General features: G+C 30.5%; 1 protein-coding gene across 4 annotated transcripts in view; it reads left to right on the top strand.

Moving 5' to 3' along the window:
- Positions 1 to 25129, top strand: part of LOC107441641 (coatomer subunit gamma-like) — a 139750-nt gene that overhangs the window by 6466 nt on the left and 108155 nt on the right. For all 4 annotated transcript variants that reach the window (XR_015430317.1, XM_087154734.1, XM_087154733.1 and 1 more), the window contains exons 2-3: positions 3769 to 3859; positions 12677 to 13393. The gene's annotated coding sequence lies outside the window, so the exon portion shown is untranslated. The remainder of the gene's footprint in view (positions 1 to 3768; positions 3860 to 12676; positions 13394 to 25129) is intronic.

Below are 25129 nucleotides of genomic sequence, written 5' to 3'. Positions count from 1 at the left end.
AAGTGGAATTTTCTGATGGATTAAGCATTAGTTATTGTTTTAAATTTTAGAGTAAGCGATTCAGTTTTTCACATATTTAAAAAAAAAACAGCAGGGATAATTTCTAACTTATAGCTCTATTTGAACAAAAAAAGTAGTTTATTGTGCACATTTAAATATTTAATTTATTTATATTTACTGTGTCAGATAAATTCAATAAAGAACATTAGGGGAGTGTCGGGTACCCCCGCCCACTGTCAATTTCATATGTATACAGGGCCGGATTAACCTATAGGCACACTAGGCACGTGCCTAGGGCCTACGAAATTCCGGGGCCTACGAAAAACTTGAGAGAAAAAAATTTGTTGACAAAAATAATTTAGCTTTAAAAACAACAAGTGTATTTTGCACAAAATTATGAAGATACATATAAAAATATAATATTTTTCGGTAATAAATTATTTTGCAGAATCTTATGATCTAATATATTACTTTTTCGCGATTTTTGGATTCAACGAAATCTTGTATTAGCTGTCGAATTCCAAAACTACGCAAAATGTCGTATTCAATAGACATAAGTGCGAGCGATGCCAAACGATCATTGTTGAACGCAAATAATTTTTTATCAATTTTAATCTGGAGAATGATCTTTCTCCTTCTGCATTTTATCCAAGAATCGACAAATATATACTTAATGCAATGTGAACGTTAGGAAAAGTATTCACAAGTTTATCTTTAACATTGTTATCGATCGAACTAATCATAATGTTATTATCGATATCAACTGCAATATCGGTAGTATGTCGGTATTGCAGATAAAGTTCGATAAACAAATTTGTAAATTAAAATCCATATTAATAAAAATGCAAAAAAAAATATGCAAGAAAATTTTAGCATGTATTTGAAAAGAGGGGGAAAGGAGGGGAGGCCCCAAAAACGGCTATGCCTAGGGCCCACGAAAGGTATAATCCGGCTCTGTGCCTAGGGCCTACGAAAGGTATAATCCGGCTCTGTATGTATAGAATAGTCAATGGGCCATCGGACATTAATTTTTATATAAAAAAAAGATTATTTTCAAAGTTTCAAGTATTTATGCAGCTGGTAACATGGTAAACAATAGTTTTGAAAATATGTTGAATACAGTAGTCAAATTTTTAAATTTCTATTTTTAAGTTAAACTATTCTTTTTTTGGTTTATTCTTTTTGCATTATTTAATTAGATGATAAAACAATAGAAACATACAAAAATATTGATTATTACTCAATGTTATACAGAAATATAAGCAATACTTCTTAAGTGGGCGGGGCTACCCGACTCTCCCCTACGTGGAGTACGTGTGATCCTTGTCTCCAAATTTATACTTTTATAGTTGTCTCATACCACGCGCTTTTTCTTTCAATTCCTACTATTAGTACATACTCTCTCTATATATACAGGGTGTCCCAAAAGGTCGTTTACAAACTTAACATGCTGGTCTGTCATATCATGATGAACAAGATTTACATAGAAACTTGTGTCCGAAAATTAAAACTGCTACCGCTAGAGGGCGATAATTGCACGAAAACGGGAGAGTGGGAAAAACAATCATTTCAGGCGTGGACGTTGAAGGAGAAGAATGAATGAGTTTAGTAACACAGAAATGGCCGACATGCATTACGAATACGGCGCCGTTGATGGAAATGGACGAGCCGCTGCACGGACGTACCTTGAGCACTTCCCAAACAGACGTCAGCCAAGCCATGTTTCGTTTGGACGATTGCACCGCAGATTATGTAAATCAGGTGCTTTCGTAGCACGTAGCCACATCAGTCGAGAACGTGGTATACGCACACCTGTCGTAGAGGAAACCGTGCTACTGGAGTATGCCATCAACCCGCAAAGAAGTCTCCGAGAAGGCGAACGTGTCTTGGGTGTAGCTCGTTCCACCATAATGGGCATACTGCGCGATGACATGCAACACCCTTACCACTTCCAAAAAGTACAGGCATTGTGCGCAGACGATTATCCCAAACGCGTTGCATTCTCACGCTGGTATTTGCAACAGCGGGTCGCACAGCCAGATTTTCCACCATGGATTTTGTTTTCTGATGAATCCTGCTTTACACGGGATGGTGTCGTGAACCTGCACAACATGCACGTATGGGCGCATGAAAACCCAAGATGTACCCATGCACATCAACAACGTTTCAGCGTAAACGTTTGGGCTGGTATTACCGGTGACATGTTGATTGGCCCTTACCTTCTACCTGAACGCCTCGACGGAAATACCTATTGCATTTTTTTAGAAAGAGTTTTGCCGGATCTGATGGGTGACGTTCCAGCCGCTACACGCCGAAACATCTGGTCTCAGCATGATGGAGCGCCTGCCCACTTTAGCTACTCTGTTCGAGAATACCTCGATAGGATTTATCCTAATCGCTGGATCGATAGAGGCGGACCAGTCCCATGGCCACCGCGATCCCCCGACCTGACTCTCCTGGATTTCTACCTGTGGGGATAAATGAAGTCCATAGTGTACGAGACACGTCTAACATCGGACATGCCAGGATCGCCGGAGCGGCAGCACGTGTCAGTGACACTCCTGGCTAATTTGAACGGGTTCGTGAATCCATGCGCCGACGCTGTGAAACGTGCATTGGGGCAAATGGAAGGAATTTTGAGCATTTGCTGTGATGTAATGATGTTTTATAATAAAAATCATATTAACACCGCTATCGATATCATTTTTTTCTCCTCTTCCAAACCTGCACTTATCGCCCTCTAGCGGTCTCAGTTTTAATTTTCGGACACAAGTTCCTATGTAAATCTTGTTCATCATGATATGACAGACCAGCATGTTAAGTTTGTAAACGACCTTTTGGGACACCCTGTATATACAGGGCTGATTGTGCTCCGGAAAAAATCCGGATTTCCTGATTTTTCGCTAACCGTGATCCGGAAGTTTCCGGAGATCAAAGGTTCAGACGTTTCAAAAAATCATTGATCACTAAAGTTTCCGGAAATCAAATTTTCAAAGGTGGAACTTAAAAACACAGTTTATTTTATTTGTTTGTAAGGGAGAACCCGATACTTTATAAGCTTATATTCAAGATTAATATTCATTTTTTATCAATAAATAGTTATTATAATCATAAACTCAAGAAAGAAAGATATATTTGAAAATTTCAATTACTTCTCCAGGTCATCATAGATATGTGTAAAATTTTAAATATATTTTAAGTAAACTAAGAAATATTGAGAAAAAGAAAAAAACCTTGTTTAAATTTTTTTCTAATCTTTCGATTTAAACTTTATTTATTTTTTACTCAAGAAATTTTCCGGAATTTTGACTTGAGCTCACAATCACCCCTGTATATATATTTATATATCTTGTTCAAATTTTCAATCATTAATAAAATATTTTTTAATCATCAAGTTCAAATACATTTTTTGTAGTGGATGACATTTGATGTTAATTCAGTTTTTTCAAATATTAATTTATTGAATGTAATTAATAAATTTTGGTTTTATATGGGAGAAAAATTTTCTTTGCTGTATTGCATCAATTGACTTTAATTTTTGTTTTTTGTTTTTAATGTTCAGATCGTGTTTTAAAAATAATCTAGCAAGTCTAATTAAAACATATTAAAATCTTTAGTCATTTCTTTTACGTTACTCACTTGTTTGTCTGTTCTGATGATCTTTAGCACCATGCACACATTTATTTTGTAGAGAAAAAATGTTGTGAGTTGTGATAATCTTGTGATTTAAAATGCTTATTAAAACATTGCCTATTTTTTTCTTTGCAGTGTATGCAGGACAAGATGTGGCTTTCTTTTGCAAGATAGCACAGGGTTATGACTTTAATTGAGCAGTATATATTGTTGCAACATGGTTCTGGTAAGAATTTTATTTTCTCGATCTATAAATTAAGATTTCCACGCGTTATGACCCAAAAACAAAATATTTCAACTTTTACTTTTACCTTTTAGTATTTATTGTAATTGCAGTAGAGGTATTTTTTATGCTTCTTTAAAAACTTTTGGTGCAAGTTGTTAACATCGCTAAAACATTTTCTTCTCTAAACTGCCAATTTCAACAGACAAACATTTTGTCTTTAACTTCTACTCCAATAAACTTAAATTTTGGTAAACATAATCTTTTTTTAAATTTTTATTAATTTGAAGAGAAATTACTCGAGCAGTTATTAAAAAAAAATACTGAGAAAATCACGTTGATTTTATAACGCTTCTTGAGTGATGTAATCAATAAATATTTGCTAAAAATATTCGAATCAATATTTCGAAAACAGCTCTCGTTAAATTCATGAAAAGTGTCTACTGATTGCTAGGAAACATAAAAATTTTCATAACAAACATAACAATTTTCTTGTTAATTTATAAAATACGTTTTAAATTACAGTAAATGTTGTAAGAAATTGTTAGCCATCCAAAAATTTTCATTTACCCTACTGCTAAAAAAATGTCCAACACAAAATTTAGCTGATTTCTGGAATAACTGAATATTGAAATAACTGAAATTTTGAATTTAATATCTTTATGTTATCATTATTTAGAAAATCAGTACTTCAATAAATACTTTCGTTAATCTCACCACAAAAATAATGATAATAATACAATGCATATTATAAATTATATTAATATATAAGTTTTAGAGCTTTCTTGACAAAATTAACCACAATATGAGTTTAGTCTTCAAATGTAAGTTTTGTGTGTGACAAAATAATCCTTATAAGCTATTCGTTTTACATTTGTCAAAATAAAATGTTTTGGATTGATAAACTTTAAATTTAATTTGACCTAGAAACAAGTTCAGTTTTATTCCACTTAAGCTTTTCGTTTAACCTAACCGTCAAAAAAGTATGGCTCAGGCTAGTTAATACGAATCTTTGTCTTGGAAACCGCAAGTTTGAAATTTTCCTCTAAACAAGTTTTAGCATATTTCTGTTAAAAAAAAAAAAAAAAAAAAAACATCAGTTTGAACTTTACCTCCAAACGCTAGCATATTGTAGGGAATTATTAGTACAAATTAAAAATATTGTTAAAGAGTATGGCATGGCAAAAACAAGATATAAATAATTATTGTTCTTGCAACCTTAAATTCGAATTTTGCCTTTAAACATTAGCTCTTAGTAGTAAGCCACCAGAATCTTTCCATAAATCAAAATGTTCGCTCTTATGCATTCGTTAGATCACTTGCTCAAGTGTAGTTGTTACTATGAATGACAGAAATTGGTGGTTGTTGACTTCCACCGGTGAATGTTGACATTCACAATGTCCAAAAGGAACATGTTATTCGCATCAATATACTAGGTCTAGTTAAATGCCACTGCTCGGTGTGCATTTTACCGGTACTCCGAATACTGATGTTTCTCCCAATCTAACCTCAGCAGATATTGAAACATCGAATAAATATAATAATATCATCGAATAAATTGATATCAAATCAGATATAACAAATATTTCGGACATTCACCAAAGCGACTATGTCATTGTTGACATTTACCGGTAAAATAGAAATTCTATTGATTTAGGTCATGCACGGTAACATAGCTAAGACGAAAATTGGTTTTGCTTATTTTATGATTTACAAAACATGCCTTTAAAAAATGGTCAAAAACAAGTTTTAATTATTCTTTGACTTAAAAACCATAATATTGAATGTGACCACAAAATGTTACTTTCTTGCGGAAAGAAATTTTGATACTCCAGGCAACCCACCAAAAAAAGTATGTAACGACAGCTAATATTTGATAAAGAAATAAAATTTGAACGAACGTTATCCTACTCGAATCGTTAACATACTATAAGAAGTAACCTACTCTAATTTCTCGTCAACGAGAAAGAAAATTGTGGCTAACGCAGTTTTTTATTGACCTGGGAACCACAAGTTTTGATTTTTTTTCCCAAGCTTTAGATAATTGTAGAAAATAGTTACAGTTCAAAAATAACAATTTTAAAAACTAAAACCAAAAACTAAACATTTGAATTCTGCCTCCAAACGTCCATTATAGATAGTTTTTGCTATAGACACCCTACCGAAAAAAGTGTGGACCAAACTAACTTTTGCCAATTTTCAATAAATCTAATTAATTTTTTAATCGGAATTTCGAATTTTACAATGAAATCTATGTTTATAAAAGAAATGTTAGGCCCTAATGTTTTCTCTAGCTATCCGACAAAAAATTATGATAATGACTTATATAGCAAATTTTATTTTACAAACCACAAGTTTTACCTTAAAATTTAAGCAAAAATGTAGGAAATTTTAAGCCCACCAAAAATTTTCGTTAGCCTACCAACTGAAAAGTAATAGTCAAAACAGATTTTGACTAATCTTTGTCAAAAATCTTCTAGTTTGAATTTTTCCATCGAAATTCGTCTTTGAATGAGCCTCTTCGTTTTAAACTCTAAAATCATTTGAAATAAAATTCACAGTAAAAAAAAATTGATAAAGTTCAACACTGTCAAAAATTAAAGGAAATAATATGAGTTACAAACTTAAAAATAATTTATTTTTTAAATTTGAAAAGGACAAATTTTTATCTTATTACAGAATTCTGAGTCTAACTCTGGTAATTAAAATATAATAAGTATCGAAATCATTTACAATGAGTGAAAAAAATGTGTTGGTCAGAAATTTACTTTTCAAACAAATTTTTAAGAAATATTTTACCAAATTCTTTCCGTGTACAAATATTAATGTTGAAAAACTTTGTAGCGTAATTACCACTGCAATTATTCAACTCTCATTCATTAGTATATAAACATGTTAACTCTATTCTAATTTGAGGTTCGTTTTGATAGATAATGGTTGAGACTTTCGTTAACGTACTCCTCCCATAGGTCAACCGGCCTGTATCAGGGTTAGGGAACTGCTCTTGCATCAGAAAGGTTCTGGGTACGAATCCCGGGCAAGGCCTTTCCTTCTCTGTACTATCTGTCCTTACTGTGGGCAACGTTGGCCCACCTAATGTGGTGCCCCTGAAATAGTGGCCCACAAATCTGCCCTTCAGATGCCTGTATGAGGTAAGTCATTCTCCAAGTGGGCATTGGAAGAAAAAAAAAACTCATCGCATTGAAGACCTCCGGACGTGACCTGAACACGCCTACCTTGGCAGCAGCGTCCACTTTGATCTAAACACGCCTGCTTGGAACAACAGTCTACTTCTCACTGAAACGCTCACTTCGATTTGAATACATCTAGAGTGATGGGTAGAAGACAATGAACAGTTCACTTTTTATTTGTGATTGCGACATTATCCTCCTCGCTCTGTTACTGCTCAGTCTCGATCACACACAACGGGGATCTGTACACACTGCTCATAGCAAGAGAGGATCAATCACGCACACAACAGTGATCTTAATACAGCTCTTACAATCAACGCTCAAAATCTTGTGATCTTAATACAGTTCTTCTGGCCTCTCATAAAAACCGCAATTAATCATATAGTGATATTCATTCATCAAATTCTATGACAAATAAAATTCTGATGGGGGAGTATTGTAGCGTAGCTACCACCACAATTATTCAGTACTAATTTACTACTATAGAACAGTGCTTCCCAACCTTTTTTTTTCAGTATTACCACCAAGGTTAGGTCAACGTTTGATAATTTTACCACTGCCCACTGAAGGAGGAAGCGAACTTTGTGTGTTATACTATAGATGGTATTGATTTAATAATTTTAATTTAATTGTTTTTAAACATCCTACAAAACAAATACAGTTACATTTGCGGTATGGGTGTAGCACAGGTGACTGATCTGAGTTTTGAGTTTAATACAGATTAGTTTTATCTCACCACCCAGTCAACCTTACGTCCACAGAAAGTCGCACAAACCCGAGAGAAATACACAGTAAAAAAATGAAAGCAATTTAATGTTCCATATCGAGAACTGTACTATTTGATCCATGGACAGGAGGTTAAGGACCAAAACCGAGCTTAAATTTGGATGCAAAATTCAACTTTTTAATTATATTTTTTTTTTGTCAAAAACTAACTAAAATTTGTCTCAGCTATACTTTTTTCGTGATTTAGCAAACTAAACTTTTTTCTAGCAATAAGTATTGCTACTATGGGCGAATGTTTGAATGCGAAATTAAAATTATTTGTTTTCAAGTTCAAAAGTCAGTTTAAGATTGTTTTTTCAAAATACCTTTTTATAGGTGGGATAGGAAGCAAAACATTTTGGGGGGAAAATATAGGCTAAATATCTAATGCAATGGACTTATTTTTGAACGCAAAACTTAATTTCTGGGAATCCAGGTCAGAAATAAGCTGTACTTGTTTTTGCCAGAAAACTGTTTAGCGTTTAGAAGTGGGGAAATTTCTTAATGGGTCAAAGAATGGGTAAAAAATACTCGCCACAAACAGTACTCAGAAGTATTCTGAATGACACACTAGACAGCACTGAATAATATTAATAAATAAAAAGAAATTAACTTTTATTATACAATTTTTCTTCGTGATTCCTGTTTATGAATGCGTATTACTTACCCAGGGTGCGTAACGATTTTAGAAGTCCTTACAGGTGCTTATTTTTGATTTACGTCTTTTAAAAGCCCTTAAAAGTGCTAATTTTATTCGGGGTTCGTAAAAAGTGCTTAATTTTCTATCTGTTTAAAAGAGATTTTTTCTTTTCCGAGTCGGTTGTGGATCTAAATTACAAAAAATTCATGATTTTCGCAATTTTCTCCGCAATATTTATCAAAAACTAGTTATTTTATCACGATTATGTAAAGTTTTTGAAAATATTTTTGAATTTTATTGATTTTATGTTCATAGATTAAGAAAATTAAGCGATAGAAAAAAATATAATTTTTATTACTGCACGGATCCTAATTATGATTTTTTTTTTCCGAAAGTGATAAAAATATTATTTGAGTGATTAAAAAGTAATTAAAAGGTGCCTATTTTTTGCTGAAAAATCTGGCTATGCACCCTGTTACCTATTGCTATAACGTGGTGATAATAGTTAAAAACTCACTTCATTCATCGCTGATTGGTGAACATTTTAAAATTTTTTATACGCTTTAAACCTTAGCCTCACGAACAACACATCCACACACGCAAGAAATGATGAAAACTAAAACGAAGAGTCATCAGTAATGAAGTTGTGAAGTTCGTCAACAACCGACAACGTCATCAAAAGTTAACTCCAGATAGAATCGAGTTAACACCCAACCAAAGAATTAAAGATTTAAGCAAGATGAAAAAAAAGGCGAATTAAGAAAATATCATTTAAAATAATAATAATAATTCAAAATGGAAAAGCGCTAAAAGAAGCTAAAACCAAATTTGTCTTAATTCAACAATTTAGAAAGTTAGAAACAAATCAAGCAAAAAAATTTTTCTAAAGATATGTATGTTGCAAAAACAGCACTTCATCGGGTGGTACACTGCCTGCTAACAAACTGGAGTCTTCTGCAGTCAGTAGTTAAACCTAAAACTGACTCAGCATCGAGGTACCATAATGGATAAACTAAATAAGAAAAAAGCAATCAAAAATTGAAATGAAAAGGCACGGAAAATTTAATGATTTTGTTATTATATTTTTTAAATTTTCAAAGTGTTTGATATAACAAAACAATTGATCAGATATAGCTTATTAATCACAGTAGACCCTTGATCAAGTCTATCTGCAGGACCCCCTGTTAACCCACGTGACGGATCATGTGATATAAAAAAATCCGTCATCTTACTATTCATATAAATAAAAATTAAGCGTAAAAAGAAAAAACTCATTAATGCATATTAAAATATAAAGAAATATAGAAAACTAACCATTACGAAAACAGCACCGAAATCCCCATTAAAATATCAATTAAATCCAGATAATGAATTAATTTATATATTAATTTCTAAACGAATTTGCGCAATTGCAGCTAATCCAAATATATCTAATTAGAATGTCTAATTAGTTTTAGTTCATAAAACAGTTAGCTTCCAGCATTACAATCTTAGGAAACTTTCTTTTTACTCCCGAAACGATAAATGATAAAAAACACAATTGTTTCATTATCAGCATTTATTTAAAATAAATGAAGCAGTCTTAAGCTCCGTAATTTATTAATTTATATAGATATTTATGATCAGAACTGTAACCTCTTAGTATTACATTCAGAAAATAAATGTTTAAATTATTTTCATAAGATCAGTTAAAAGAATCTCAACTTTTCATTTTAATCAATTTATCTCTAATTTTGTCGAACGTATTAACCCATTCCTTCCCCAGCGTCTTCTTAAAAGCCCGTATAAACCCATTCCTTTCCCAGTGTCTTCTTAAAAGGCAGTAAAAAAGTGAAAATTGTTTCATTATTCGGATTTATTTTGCACAAAGTAGTTCTACTAACGGCAATATATTACATGAGGGCCGGGATAGCTTGGTTGGAAGGGCATTGAGCCAATGTTTAAGAGGTCGTAGATTCGATTCCCGCCTGCTGATGACTTCCCATGTAGTAAATGGTGACTGATGCATCTGTCGATTCACAATATCCTTAATGTTCCCATAACAAATCAAACCTCTGGGGGTTACTGATCCAGGAGTTTCCTTGTCTTCTGGATTGGTTCAAAATTATAAGGGTTCGGAATTCAACATTAGTAGTCGTAGACCCAAAAATTGGGTCGGCTGTTCAACAACAGTTATCAAATATATTAACATGGTGCGTAGTGTTTTTAAAAAGTGCTTAAATGTGCTTTTTTTTTAACTGTAGTATTTTAAAATCCTTTATAACTGCCTTTTTTATAGGGTGTTTTTAAAAAGTTCTTAACTTCCCTTTTCGAGAATGCGATTTTTTCTTCTTTACCATGTCGATTTTTGCAACTTATTGTGTAAAAACATGGTTTTCAAATTCATTCAACCACAATCCTTCTCGGTGTACTATCTGTCCGTAGCGTATGAAAGCGGCAATCATTTTACATGTTTGATGGTTAATTATGTAGGTTAGCAAAAATTGCAATGGTCCATGATGGAATTATTGATGGTTACCGTCAAGATTATGTGGGTGCATCAATGAAACGCCATCAAAAATTTTGACTTTTGTATTCTCCGATTAACAAACTGACCCCAAAAGTTGCTTATTTAAATTAAAGGATAAATCATTTATTTCATGCCTATTATAGAAGACGGAGAATTTTAAAGTTCTTGGAAGAAATTCTTGAATATTAAAATAAAAAATTAATAGAATACTAGTTTTAAACTGTTATTCTTTTCAGAGTTTTTACCGTGATTAGTTTATAGTAGCGGTTTGCGCGAAGGGTCCCTTGCACAGTAGATTGACCAATGAAAGGCAGATTGACCTTTGCCCAAGTATTTAGACAGGCATCCTGACATTAATCGTAGTAATTGTTATATAAAATTAATGCTAACAGCACTGAATTATTTTTAACAAATATCTTAGAATTATGCTTGCGCAAAATTAAATACTTTTAACTACTAGAATTCATTTAAAATTAAAGAATTAAGAACTAATTTTAAAAAATATACCTTTATTAAAATAAACTACAGATCAATCGAAATAACTAAAACCCATAGGATGTTTTTCATTGCTTTACATAATAAAACTTTTCCATATAAATTTTAACAATGCAAATCTCTACTTTTTATAAAATTAAACTTAAAATGAATATGTTAGTAAGCAAAAGTAAATGCATGTTAGATTCTTTAATTTACTTTGGATAGTTTTTAGGGCTTAAAATTATTAATTTTGGAACCAAATCATTGTCGTGCAAAATAAATCTCAACATTTAGTGAAAAATATACTTCAATTTTGAGATATTTTTATTAAGTAAATTATAAGAAGTTTTACATAGCTTAAATATTTTTAAAGAAATTTCTAAGCTACAACAAAAATGAAACGGAATCTATTTTTGTGAGTTGTAATAGTATTATGTTAAAATTTTAGGATTTTTGACACCACGTGCTCTCTTAAAATGAAAGGGTGATTTCCCCTACTCAAAAACCTTCCCCTACTTGAGTGAAACTTTTTTAACTCAACTTGAGTGAAATACACTTTTATTTGAGCGATATTCTTGCTTTGCGTTTTTCTCACACTTGAATGCTTTCTTTTAATTACTTTTCACCCAGTTAAATTGCGTCCTTTGGCAACAAATTGCAATTGAAAAAGATCTCTCCTTTTCTTGCGTACTGTTATTTAAGCATAAGCTAATGGTGTGAAAGAATAAAAATTTTTTACAAGAAATAATTCTTACGTTTTGTTTATATTACTACTGTGATTATTTGGGTAAAAGAAATGACTGAGATTTGTATTAAAAATTTAATTATCACAAAATCGTCGTGCTCCTCAATAAAAATTAGGGAGAATCTTCTGAAGTAAATCAGTAAAATGCTTCATTAAAGGGAATAAAGGAAATCATTGTAATTGGTCTAGGGAAATTTAGCTTTCTCACGAGTTAGCAAAGGGAAAAATGTCAAGGTTAATTAATGCATACTTGAACTAAAAATAGATTAAAAGACAGCATGTGAATTTTAAAGTCTGAGAAAGAGAGTTTTGTTTTCATTAGAAAATTAAGAAAGAGATTTACAGAAAAGGAAAACAAAAAAAGATTGGTTGAAGCTTTTTTGTTAAATATATACAGTAAATATCGTTGTTCTTTGTATTTAATAACTATTTTATTTAACTAGCTTTTGCAACGACTTTATTTTTCTTATAAAGCATTTTTTTTCGATTTTAGATATGACAGCCTAAGTGACAGACTTCCGCCACCTTTTAGATTATTCTAGACTTTCTTCTAAGCTTGTTTTAACGCCATAGGAAGCTGGCAGCTCTCCACTATCTTGATCAATAGCTCCAGAAAGGTCTACAGACACGAAAAGCGTGCATTTAAGAGGCCTAGTTTCGATATACCTTTCTCCAACTTACACCAACAAAACCGATGTTAAAGTTGATGCAAATCCTACCGAATGATGATGGGGAAATTCGTTTGTCGGTAGCTGAAATATCCATTATGAGAAAGATTCTAATGACCCATCTGTTAGTTTCATCTCAAGAAGTTGAAGTTTTGCGAAAGATCGTAATCAATGTTTGCGTAATCACCGCATGGTGTCTAAAAGTTGTCAAATGAAGCTGTTTTCCACCTGATGTGTTTTGCAAAAATGATTACGACTGAACTCATAATAATGCAGCTGAAGCCGGAACAACGGAGGCCAGAAAATGTCAAGCAGTTCTATGTCATGTGTCACACCTACGAAGGCAAATATTCAGAATTGTCCAATATCTGTGGTTCCATATCAATCGATCAGGCTATCATATTTTGCCGGAAAGGAAGACCTGCAGCTTGGTTGGGAGCCAACTGACTGCTGATGGACATTCCGCTGGTGATTTATCCGGAGAATTAGAGCTCAATCTATGACTGGATGACCTGACTCGCTTCAGAGATGGAAAAGAAAAGGTACATGACCTTTCTTTTTATCATTATTTCACTACTTATTTTTCCCCTATTTGCTGGTAAAACAGTGAAATAACTTTTATTTAAATCTAAAAAAACACACTTGATAACCTTTTTAAAAGCTAAATTAATTCTAATTTTGAATAATTATTCTTTTTACATAATTGTGTAAAATAATTATTAATTTAAAAAATAGAATGATCCTCTCAATATTGAATATCTTTAAAATTGCGCATAAATTGTTTTTATGGTGGCCAATGTAATCAAGGAAAGAATTCCTTGTCAGAAATTAGTTATTATCATGATCATGCAACTTTAAAAATTTTTTTGCATTTTGTTAAAATAAATATAAAAAACTTTCAACAATATGAAAGAAAATAATTGTTAGTGCACCTATCCTAATAATTATGATATATTTAAAGGGCTTAAAAATATTTTTTGAGTGCCTTAAATGTGCTTATTTTTTGCTGAAAAATTTGGCTTCACACCCTGTATTAATAATGTAAATATTTATGTTTGGATTTGCAATCATGAAAGTTGTAACATTTATTTTAACGCTAAAGTGAACGGTGCAAATAAATTTACTATAACTTTTTTAAATTCTGTAGTTTTCTCGTGTTGATTTAACGTGCAGAATGCTGAAAATGAGGAACACAGTGTTCCAAAAGGTCGGTCAAAAATGAGTGTAGTAATTTGTTAATCAAAGTACGTGAAAGTGTTTCTAAATTTGTAACTACCTAAATTTACATAAATTTCTTGGCGTACTTATCAGATTTCTTTTTATATGTAAAGACTTCCTAAACTATTGTGGTGATCTAGAACATCTGATGATAAATTTCAAAAAGCATGAAACATCTTTTATATTAAGTATTTGGCTACGACTGAACAATTTGGATAGCTTTTGGAAACTTTCGCAACAGCCAATTAATCTCTCAAAAGAACATAAAATTAAAAACATTGAGGCATGCTTGATTTGTATACAGCTTCAAAATTGCATGAATTAAAAAATGGTAATTTCGATTTAAAAGTAAAAGTATTAAATTTAGAAGTAGTGACAATTTTATTTATTAGAATCTCTTCGTTTGAGAGCCTGCTTAACATCTTTCGCGTTTACGAACGCTTTATTTTTTTTAGTGTGTTTTTCCGTATGTCAGCTAAGAACTTTTCAGACTAAAGAAATAAACCCAATGCTTTCAAAGACCAACCTGTTTTTAAAATAATCCATTTAATATATTTTACGAGCTTGAATAAGAGGCTTGAAAAGACGTTGAATTGATATCCGTTTAATTTTTTCATTTTAAAAGTCTTCATTCGGCTGCAAATAGAAATTTTGAAAATTTCACTTCCACGTTAGTGGAAGCACCACAGTATGAAAAGAATTATGATTTCTAGCTCATAATATGGAATTGATATTAAGAATGTATTTCATGTTGCATTTCTAAAAGGCTAAGGGGATAAAAATAGGATAGACTTAAATATTATCTAGTATTTTAACGATTTTTTTTACGTTGAACGAAGTGAGTAATATTATCGAAGTTATTTATGTTTTATGTTTAAAAGTAAAGTTTTTTTATTTATACCTATTTACGTATCTAACATAGCTAATTAGTCAAATAAGATATCGTTACCTATGCATATCATTACGCTAAATCGAATAAGAATGAAACCAAGCTGAATGATTTAATAGTTTAGCAGTTCGAAAATTTATTAAGGTTTTATGTGTAGAAAGTAAAATTTTGACTTACACCACTTTATGTAATGAACACTGCTATCTAGACAAGTGAAGGCATTACTTCAAATTTAATTCTTTACTCTTAACCCAGTAAAATGGGCCTTTGATATAATTTTTTAGAAGAAATGAGGGTTTAATGCGTGAAATATAAAATTTTTGACTTACGTTTTACTTACGAAATATTTATAGCATTAAAACTATTAGATCTATCAAATCAATTCTAATTTTGCTTTTTAATTTGTCTAAAAAATGCATATTATATAATAAATAACACAAGAATCAGTGTAAAAATAAAACATTTACTATCAAGTGTATTTATTTTCAATTTTGAATTATTGCTTTTTAATTTCAATCATAAAAACAATATTACATCTTTCCTTTTACAGCAGACAATCCTTATAGGGCTCCTCAAAATACCTGAAATACGAGAGAAATTACTATCATGATAAAATTTTACCATCGCGTTATTAGAATAAGGGAGATTAAATAGCACTAATTTGAAATCAGTTAAGTCTTCAAGTATCCCTCAGAAACTTATTTTAAGTTTGATCGATATTTTGGTTATAGATCTAAGATTATTCGATACACTAATGAAAGATGGAAGTATAATTGGTTTTATAGTTTTATGATAGGACAGAAATTTATTTTAAAAAATAAATGGTATTTATAAATGAAGACTATTGAAAATGAAACTATATTGAAACGTTAGTAATTTAAACTTACATACTTACTTACATTGTAGAAAAGTAAAGGATCAATAGATAAATGTAAAGTATAAATAAAAATTAAAGTATCAATAGTTAATTTTGAATAATAATGAACAAAATATTTTGCAAATTATCATACACCAATTAAAAGAGAGGATGAATGTAGAAATAGATAGGGGTATTGAGAATTTGTATTTTTTAAAATGACTGAAAAATGGGGTAACTTTGTGAGAGATAAGGTAAATATTTGCCACACATGTTTCCTGAGTTTTCTAACTTGTTTTAAAATAAGCTTTTCTAAAATTAAAGTAATTCGTAGGAAAAAATAAAATTATTTAAATAATTAAAAAAATTAAGCTTTTTCAAATAATCAAACACATGCTTTTACATTCAACAGATATAAAAATTAAAAACAAATCTTAAAATTTTAAAATAAAAAGATATAATCTTTATTATATTTTATACGTTATAATAATGCAACAAAATTTTGTATTTATAAAACATTTTTCGTTCTATTGAAAACGAAACTATATTGAAAAATTAGTAAGGTAAACTTATATACTTCCTGCTATTGTAGAAAAGTAAAGTATCTATAGATAAATGTATGTTAACTTTGAATAATATTAAACAAAATATTATGCTAATCAAAATACACCAAAATAAAGGGGGATGGATGTAGAAACAAATAAGAAAATAAAAAGGAAAGGGATTGTGGAATACAGAGCAGTTTGAAGTGGGGAATTTTTTATTTTAAAAATTATTTTTATGTAATATATTACTACCTTTTCTAAAAAAACTTTTCAATAATTACCGCAAAATAAGGTAGCTTTATGGGGGACAAGGTAGCTGTTTTCATGACATGTTTTCTGAATTTTCTAACTTGCTTTAAAATAAGCGATTGAAAAATTGAGGAATTCTTAGGGAAACATAAAATTAGTACACAAATTAAATAAAAAAAATTCAAACAATAGAACACATGTTTCTTTAATCAACGAAATAAAGATTGAAAGTTAAAATTAAGAAATGCAATCTCTTATGTTTTATATGTTAAAATAATAATGCAACAAAGTTAGGTGAGTTGCTTGGCGAATATTTTAATGTGAAATACCAGAAAAATTCCTCATCTATATTAATTTAGGAATTATTTCTATCAAAAGTAATAAAAATTTTGATTGGATCAAATTATAATAATAAATTTTAATGTTATTGGTTTAAAGCGAATAAATAATTTTTACATCATACTAATAAAACAGATTTGAATAATGTTTTTTTCTTATTATTCAAAGTTAACTATTGATACTTTACTTTTTATTTATACTTCACATTTATCTATTGATACTTTACTTTTCCACAATGGCAGTTAGTACGTAAGTTTACCTTACTAATTTTTTAACATACTTTCATATTCAATAGTCTTCATTTACAAATACCATTTATTTTTTTAAGAGAAATTTCAGTCCAAACATAAAAACTACAAAACCAAATATACCTCCCTTCGTTCATTAGTGTATAGAATAATCTTTGAACTATAATCAAAATATCTAACTTAAAATAAGTTTTTAAGGGATACCTGAAGGCTTAACTGATTTCAAATTAATGGTATTTATAATCTCCCTCATTCTAATAATATGTGGGTAAAATTTTATCATGATAGTAATTTCTTTCTTTTATTTCAAATATTTTGTGGAACCATATGAGGTTTGTCTAGTGTAGAAGGAAAGAGGCGTAATATTGTTTTTATGATTGAAATTGAAAAAAAAAAAATTTAAATGAATAAAGTTCTAAGTATTGATATTAAATGTTTCATTTTTTAAATTGATTCTTGTATTATTTAAAATGCAAAACACGTTTAAAGAGCCTATAACAAAAATAACTGGGTACATAAAAAGTATGCTATTAATAAAAAAAAAAATTTCTAGATGCTAATAAATTTGAATTTATTTATTGTGTAAATTGACATACAACAAATTTGTCCTAAAATAAATCGTGTAAATTTTAATTAAATTATCTTACATAAATGAATATTTTAAATTTTACAATAATAAATTATAAGTAGGACATTGAAAATTCTCTTGTAGTTTTAAAAAACAATTTTTAGAAAAAAATTGGTATTTCATGAAAGTCATATTCATGATAATATTTGCAGTTATTTACAATAAAATTCTGAGACATTATTGTATAGACAAGTCAGACATTATTTATTACATATTTTTAGGCTAAATTTTAAAAAAAAATTAGAATTGATTTGATAGATCTAATGGTTCTGATGTTATAAGTATTTTATGACTAAAAGGTAAGTCACAAATTGTATATTTCATTCATTAAATCCTTATTTCTTCTAAACAATCTTATTTCAAAGGACTATTTTATGGGATTAAGCATAAAAAATAAATTGGAAGAAAAGCCTCACTTGTCTTGATAGCAATGTCAGTTGCATAAAGTGTTGTAAGTCAAGGTAAAAAAATTGTTCTTTCTACAGAGGAAACTTTTATGAATTTTTGAATTGCTAAAGTATTAAAGCAGACAGCTTGGTTTTATTCAATTTAGCTTATACGATACCTCACTTGCCTAGCTAGCAATGCTAGATACGTAAATATGGATAAATAAACTTTACTTTTATACATAACACATAAATAACTTCTATAATATTTGTCTCTCGATTCAACGTAAAAAAATACTAGATAGTATTTAATTCTATCCTCCTTTTACCCCCTTATCTCTTTAGAGGTAAACATGGAATTAATTACATCTTAAGAGATAAGGGTCTTTAGAGATGCAACATGGAATTAATTACATCTTAATGTCATTTTCATATAATGAGCCGGAAATCATAATCCTTTTTATACTATGCTGCTCCACTAATATGGGAGTGAAGTGTTCAGAATATTTATTTGTAGTTGAATAAAGACTTTTAAAATGCACAAATTTAAACGAATATCAATCAATATTCTACAGCTTCTGTGATTTCATTTTCATCCTTTTAAAAAAAAGAGATTGGAAAAATAATGAGATAATAGGATCACATTTAAAAGTTAAGATAAACAACTTGGCAATTCAGCAACGCTATCGGCAACTCTGCGAAATTTCCTTTAGAGTTGAGGTTCCGCCTATGGTTGCTCTTACTTTTCCCTTGTGTGATATCCGCTTAAGACACATTTAATTTATAATTATTTTGAAAAAATAATGTTGTAAATACTACTTCAACATATTTGTTTTTTTAACGAACTCAAAGTGATAAAAAATCACTCTTATTTTATCAGAAAATTATTCCTAATAATTAGTAAGAAACTCCTATTCCCTAGAATAAAACATATACAGTCGAACCTCTATTTAACGAAGTCGCTAAATCCCGATAATAAGTTCGTTATATGGAAAATTCGTTAAATAGAAAATCACCTTTAGAAATACTTAAACGACTCAAAACAGATTTTAAATTCATAAACACTAGGCACAATTAAAAAAGCAATTGATACATCTTTATCTTGTAAACTAGTATCTACTGTTTATTTTATAAATCTTAACCATAAAAGAAATCTGCATGGAAAGCAAGAATAGAGCAAAACATAATCCAGTGTTATACTATCTTACTACATACATTTTCAACTAAAAAAAAGCTAAATTTATGTGTAAAACTATATCTGCATTTATTATAGAGTAATTTTAAACATGCATTACCACATGCGTTCATAAGTTTAATTGCTACTGATAAAATTCGTTAATTTTGTCTGAGTTTTTCGTTTGAAATGCAAGCAAAAAGGGAAAGGGATGTCATTGCTTTCTCTAAAAGTTAAGTGGCTTCAAAAAATCAATTCAAGGTAATTTCCCCAATAAAATGCGTTAACAAGTTTAAAATGTTCTGAAATATTTTGGGAAATAGGGAAAGTGGATCTCGAAGAAAAGTTCGTTAAATAGAAAATTCACTTCGCTATTTGGAAGTTATTTTTCGAAGAAATTTCCAAATGTTCTTGGTTCCTCGAAAAAATTCGCAATGGAAGTTCGTTAAATAGAAGTTCGACTGTAGTTCTATTTCAATAGAAATCACGTCACTGCCCTTCTTTTTTTAAAAAAAGATAAATGTTGTGCTTACTGAAGAAAACATCATCTTAGTATAAATACAATTTTAATAGTATTTATCCATATATAAAGGTGTATACCGTATAATAAAGGTATATTTACCGAATAATAAAGGTATGTACTTTTTTGTTTTACTATATACGAAGATATCTATACCCTTTCCTTGGCGAGAAACATTTTGCCTTCATTTTGACAAAGCAAATGAGACTCATATTTATTTATTTATAAATTTTTTCTGGCTTAGCGATAAAATATGAAGGGGAAAATAAAAATATGAACTAAAATTATTATTTAATTATAAATAAAAACTTTGAAAACACACTCTTTATTAAGCTCTTAAAATATATCAAATGGATTATTTTGAAAACAGGTTGGTCTTTAAAAGCATTCAGTTTATTTCTTGAATCTTGAAAGTGCTTAGCTGGCTTAAGAAAAGGCGCACTAACAAAAATAAAGCGTTCGTAAACTCGAAAGATGTTAAGGCTCAGTGTTGGACAGGCTCTCAAACGAAGAGACTCTTATAAATAGCATTGTCACAACTTCTAAATTTAATATTTTTACTTCTGAAATCACAATTGAAATTTTTTTGAGCAATATAAAAGCTGTATAAAAACTAAGCATGCCTGAATGTTTTCCCTCTAACTTCGCCCCATTTTCCTTTTAACTTTGCCTTTCCTCTTTTAAAATTGCCCCCAAAAAGAAACTAACGTATGAAAAATACCGAATTTAAAAAAGTGGTAGTAAATTTATTTGTATCGTTCGCATTAACGTTAAAACAAATATTACAACTTTCATGATTAGAAAAATAAATTCGAATAATGAAATTTTTTCACTTTTTTACCGTCTTTTAAGAAGACGCTAGGCTAGGAATGAGTTAATACATTTGACAAGATTAAAAATAAATGAATTAAAATAAAAAGTTAAGATTCTTTTAGCTGATCTAATGAAAATAACTGAAACTTTTATTTTCAGAATGTAATACTACAGTTCTAATCATAAATACCTATATTCATTAAAACATTACGGTGCGTTAGGCTGCTTCATTTATTTTATATAAATGCTGATAATGAAGCAATTATGTTTTTATCATTTATCTTTTTGGGAGGAAAAAGAAAGTTTCTGAAGATTATAATGCTGAGAGCTAACTGTTTTATGAACTAAAACTAATTTAACATTCTAATTTGACATCTGGATTAGCTGCTCCCTTCTTCCGTGGGCCGTAGTAAAATTATCAAACGTTGACAGGACCGTGATGATAAAAATGTTGAGGAACACTGCTATATACTAGTTAATTGGTATTGAATAAAAGTAGTGGTAGCTACGCTACATTACTCTCCCACCAGAATTTTATTTGGGATAGAATTCTATGAATAGATATCAGTGTACGGTTTATTGCTGATTTTAAGAGAGGCCGGGAATGCTGTATTAAGATCACCAGATTTTGGTCTGTGATTTAAAGAGCTGTGTTAAGATCACAGTTGTGTGCGTGATCATTCATCTGTTGTCATTATCAGTGTTTACAGCTCCCCTTTGTGTGTAATCGACACCGAGCAGCAAAAGCGCGAGAATGATAACGTTGCAATCACAAATAGAAAGTCAACTGTTCACTGTGTTCCATCCATCAAACTAGACGTGTTCAAATCAAAGTGAATGCGACTATCAAGATAGGCGTGTTCAGTTCATGTCCAAAGGCGTCCATTGCGAGGAGTATGTTAGCGAAAGTTTCAGAGTTATCCATCAAAACGAACCTCAAGATAGAATCGAGTTAACATGTTTTATATACTTGAGAATAGGAATTGAATTATTGGTACAATTGTTTAAAAAAATTTGTGTTGGAAAAAAAGCTTCTATGAAACGCATTTTTTTCACTAATAGTAAATGATTTCAATACTTAATTATATTTTAATTATCGGAGTTCAAATAAATTCAGTAACAAGACAAAAAAAATTGCCTCCTAAATTTCTTATTAAAATTTTTTTGTTTACTTATTAAAAATGGAAGATTTTTAGAGCAAAATATATTTCAAATTTTACAATTCCGAGTTAGCTTTATGTGAGAATATAGGAAGCCTATGCTTGCGCACAAAAGCTTTTCATTACCCAACCCGCTACATTTATTTTTTTTAAATAGAAAACCTGCTATTTGTTTTTTTTAGCAAAAACACTTCTTTGCTAGGTAAATTAATTTTTTAAATTTTATTTTATAGCCGGCGTTGAACTGCCGACCCAATTTTTTGGGCTATCCATTACGACTACCAATGTTCAACTCCTTAGCCTTGTAGTTTTGAACCCAATCCAGAAGACAAGAGAGCTCCTGTTTCAAGTATTGGAGGGAAATTTTGCCTTCGTGGAGGGCTTTTAAATGGAACTAACCCGCATTTGCGTTACATAGAGAGGAAAACCACCCACGGTTAGCCTGATGGCTAAGGATACAAGGGGATTTTTCTTCCTAGTTTAAGCTCTTTATAGAAAATGGTTAGTAATCATCCAAACGTTTTCGTTAGCTGATGATCCGAAACAAGATTTGTCTTAATAAAATTAGGGCTTAATTGTGAAATTGGCTACCACAAAACTAAATCTTACCTCCTAGTGTTAGTTCACTACGAGAAAATATTAGCTATTCCAGAGGTCGCCAAAGTGGTCTATATAGACCCCTAGGGATCTATGTAACAAAAGCGGGGATCGATCTGAGCCGGGGGGTCGATCCGAATCGGAAAGATCGATTGGGGGTCGAAGAAAAACAGTTCTTAATACGCGAATCACACATACCTAATTGAGTATTTAAAATTTGTGAATTTTTTATAATTGACTTAATATCAGTTTCTTTAATGAACATAAATTAATAAACGTATATTTATTCGGGTGAAGCAAGTATTTGCGTACCAGTGGCACGAACTCTGCACTTCTGGTTTATAAGTCAATGTGCGCTTGTCCAAATGTCACGTGTGACGAGCATTGACGTTACAAACGCAAATATCATACGCAGTTTCAGTTATCTTTGCAAACTGTGTTGAATATTTGCAGTGTCATTATTATGTATATACAGTTCATCTCCAAAAATTGAACGACGATTTTAAACTGCGCTTTGTTGATTTGGAAAACATTGACATCCCTGAATGGATTATTGTGCCATTTTCTGCTCAAATTGAAAACGTGAAAATCAGCCTACAAGAGCAGCTTGATGAATAATTATCGGATCTTGAAGCAAAGACGCTTTTTTAAAATTTAACAATAAGCAAGTTTTGAACAAATCTAAATATAATGCAAAAATATGTAAAACTTTACGAAATAGCTCAACCTTTTATGCTATTTTATGCTAGCATTACCAAGTTCCTATATGGTTGAAACCGGTTTCAATCACGTAAATTCAATCTTAACTAAGTACAGAAATAAATTAAATGTGAAGTTTTGAGGGAATTTAAGATCAAAATTGACAAATTTGGAACCCAATATAGCGAGCCTTGCAAAAAAACACCACGCACACCCATCTCATTGATTAAGAAGCAATAAGTCTGTAGTTACTTTACTTATTTTTTCATAAAACTATTGTTACACAATGTACTATTACTTTAATAAATGTTTAAAATCATAAAATAAATGTACAAACACAGTATCTAATAGTTTTATTTTAATTAACAGAAAATTACTCTTATGGGAGTCGATGGAGATTTCGAAAAATTATATAAGGGTCGATGATCGAAAAAGTTTGGTGACCCATGGCCTACTCTAACCAAACGAAACTTTTCAGTCAAAAAGATTACCAAAGTCAAAATTTTTGATGGTTTTCCCTTGATGGACCAACATAATCATGATGGTAACCATCAATAACCATCCTATAACCATCAATAATTCCATTCTATTTTTTTGTTGGTAACCAACATTGGGGTGATTTTTACCTACTTTTGTTGGTAAAAATCACCCCAATGTAGAAATTCTGATCGATTTATGATGGTCCAACGTAAGAATAGCAACTTGTTTTGATGGTTTGTTCATCATAGTTTCTATCATAGTTCCTAAAAAATCAAATGTTGGAACGATCATGAACAGCCATCATCCTAATGTAGGAATTCGGACTGATTTAATAGGACCAACAAGAAAAAACAAACAAATTGTTTTGATGATTCCTGAAAACAGCAAGAATTCCCTTTAAATCATAATTGAAATATATAGTTAGAACCAACACGGATCATCATGGGTGGCTGGTCCACGAGAATCAAACTTCTCTTGACCATCCCACTATTAAAGTACCCACCATAGTATTTAAGTTAACCATCATACTATTAAAGTAGAACTTTTCATCATGGAATGATGGAAGTTTGTTGGCATATCAAAAACCATGGTGACCATCAAATGATGTTGGATCATCATAAATCGCACTGAAACCAATATAAATCATCAAGATGTTGTGATGGGACCATCAAGAAGTTTGACTTGGGTATGGTCAAAAAAACTTTTGGCTAAATTTTGACCAAAAACGACAGTTTGCGTTTTGCATCAAATTTTAAAACTGTTGTAGGGAAGTGGTGTTAATCAACACGCCTGTATGTAAACATGTTTTAGTTATCATATATCAGAAAACTAGAAAATTTAATTTTGCTTCAAAACTTTCGCTTAAATTAAAAAAAAAAAATTATTCCCTCCCAACAAAAAAATTTTACCCTTTTCGCCAAAAAAAGTAGTGACTAAAACAAGCTATGTTTATTGACTAAAATATCACAATTTAAGAATTTAACTTAAAAATGTTAGTCCAAAGAAAGTTTTCTTCAGCCTATTAGCAAATTTATATTCTGAATCAAAATTTGGCTAATTTTGATTTAGGAACAACAAATTGAACTTCGTCTTCGAACTTTGCCCAAATGAACGAAATTGTTAGCTTCTTCCACATAACGGAAATTCTTGTAGTCTTCTTATCCATCAAAATAAAGTATGGAAAAAGCGAAATTAGCAAATATCTAACCGAAAAAACTTTTAAGTTTAAATTTCGCCTTTAAATTAGAGTGCATCATTGAATTAATTATCTGAATAAATTGTGGGGGGCCCTATTAGGCCTATAATTATTTTCCCTTGTAGGGTACACTAGTGTCTGGTAATATAGTACGTGATCCAATTTGAATATTATGGGCCAATATTAAGGTGACATATAGGGCCTTGTTATACAGAAAGTTGTGTCAAAAGCTTATGGCTAATTAATGGCTAATAAAGCTTATGGCTTAAATTATGGCTAATT

Source organism: Parasteatoda tepidariorum, chromosome 11 (assembly GCF_982258835.1).
Source record: "Parasteatoda tepidariorum strain Cologne lab strain chromosome 11, Ptep-v5.0, whole genome shotgun sequence".
Lineage (NCBI taxonomy): Eukaryota > Metazoa > Arthropoda > Arachnida > Araneae > Theridiidae > Parasteatoda > Parasteatoda tepidariorum.
This window is presented reverse-complemented; position numbering and strand designations above follow the sequence as displayed.